Raw genomic sequence first — 2,424 nt, 5'->3', positions numbered from 1 at the left:
GTACGTATAAACGTACGTATAAACGTATGTACGTATAAACGTATGTATAAACGTACGTATAAACGTATGTACGTATAAACGTATGTAAAAACGTATGTAAAAAAACTTATGTACGTATAAACGTATGTATAAACATATGTATAAACGTATGTATGTATAAACGTATGTATGTGTTACGTCCGGTGGACTCCACGATTTCTTCGTTTCGCGACCGTTCAATCAACGAAGTAAGATATGAACAAATCCAAGTGATAACACAAATCCGAGAGAAGTTTCCAGCCACAAAACCTTGTTTGCCTAGAATCGAGTGACCCGCAATAAAAACTCTCTCATAGTGCCGATAATCAAACGTTAAATCTCCTTTCGAGCATCGTAGAAAATGAAAGTCAATATCAAATAATCACCAAATAGCGTTGGTACCAAGGCGCTAAGCCAGGTCTCGAAATGATTGCCTAGAATCGAAAGATCCGAGATAAAAAACTCTTTCGTAGCATTGACTATCAAACCTCTTTTTGAGCATCGTGGAAAACGAAAATCAACATCAAACAGCGTTGGTACCAAGGCTAAGCCAAGCCACGAAATAATCCCCGCGATAATAAGAGTGATAGCGCGGACCGACGCTCGAAAGAAGATGAAATGTTTAACCATCTCACACCGATATCACGCGGGCCCAACGATAATGTTCCCACGCTTAGGCTTAAGATAGGGTTATAAATCTAGTAATGACATTTTCCGACACTGAGAAAAATCAACACGAACCGCGACTCTCGATTAACTAATCCAGAGATATCTATCCATCGTTCAACGTGAGAACGAATAAAAAATGACATAGCGGGCGGAGCTAACCGGAAGGCAATTTTCCAATGACGAATCAAAATTGTATCACCTCAGAATCCTCCAAACCTGATTCCCCAATTTCCCAATTAGACACACTCTACCATGGAACCTCCCCCTAAACTATTCCTATATAAACCGCGACATCGCGAGACACAAGCCAGAAAAAACAGAAAGACAGAAAAGTTTTTTTTAAACTCAGTGCGTACACTTTAGCACTAAACAGTACATTTTCAAATATATTGAAACATTAAATTCAGTGCGCAAAAGAAGTTAACCGTTGGAAAGGCCCAACCGAGACCAGCGAACCGAGGGCTAACTATCCAGTCTCACCGCTCTGTCAGATAACAGTAAGTTCCCCCCTTTTCTTTTTTCTTTTGCCATTTCATGAATTAATGAGAATCGATCCGCAGTGAGATTTCGAGGAAATCCGCGCCGCCATAACCGGACATCCTCCCGATATGCACATAGCAGTGTATATTCCTTCTTCCCTCTTTCCATATTTAGTCCCCATTGACTTTTTCAATGACACCTTTCCCCCTTCCTCCGTAATAATTAACGAAATTAATTAACAACCTAACATGTATTGCCTCTCCGACAACGCACACACTTTTAACACTATCAAACTCAATAGCGCACAATTAATCAATAATTGTACAAATATACCACTAACCATGTCGACTTGTCAAGTTTTTCTTCGATGTATGTAAATTTAATGATTATTTGTAACTTAATTTACGAAATATATGTAACCTTAGCAATTATGTTTTTATGTAATTATAAAATTCATGCGAAATTTATGCGAACCTATAAATGATAACCTTTAACTTAATTCAATTACAAAATATGTGTAAATTCAAAACTTATGTTTTAATTTAATTATAAAATTTGTGCAAATCCGATAATTATGTGTATTTTAATTCAATTATAAAATTTAAGATTATGAAGTTCATATAAATAACTATCACGTTCCTTGTTTACTTTAGTAATAAAACGAAATTAGTGTTTCATCAAGACAAAATTTCTTGTCTTGAAGAGCATTTCTTGTCTTGTCTTGATTTTCGAGACAATAATTTTCGTTCTTCTTGTCTTGACCATTTCTGACATTGTATTTCTTGTCTTGAATTCCAGAATCTTGAATTTCTTGATTTTTTAAGTAGGGCCCTGTGGCTCTTTGGCTACGTTTACACCGTAGCTGCGCTTATAGCGTTTTCCACTGGGAAAACTGGTGCAACACTGGTGCGCACTGAGTGCAATTATGTTGTTTCACTGCGAAAACTAGTTCAGTGTTTAAGGGGATCCTAAAGATCTGTATTACCGACTTAAACACGTATAATTTTTGTATAACGAATACTCTTTTTCTCTTTCACGGATTGGAAAATCCTTTTCCAGGATTAAAGTATATGCATTAATACGTGTTTGTGAAGTAGAGTCTACGCTGAGAATGATCAAAAATTTCGAAATCAATATATTTTTTACCATTTCTTAGTATAACATGGCGTCTCAGCTGTCAAGTCGTGACAACATTTGTTTGATATGAAAGCTTTGCAACCCGAACGTACGAAATAATAGTTCCCAAACACGTAATTT

The sequence above is a fragment of the Trachymyrmex cornetzi genome, unplaced genomic scaffold (genome assembly GCF_001594075.2).
Source record: "Trachymyrmex cornetzi isolate Tcor2-1 unplaced genomic scaffold, Tcor1.1 scaffold1465, whole genome shotgun sequence".
Classification (NCBI taxonomy): Eukaryota; Metazoa; Arthropoda; class Insecta; order Hymenoptera; family Formicidae; genus Trachymyrmex; species Trachymyrmex cornetzi.
The sequence above is the reverse complement of the archived record's forward strand: the minus strand, read 5'-3'. Positions refer to the sequence as shown.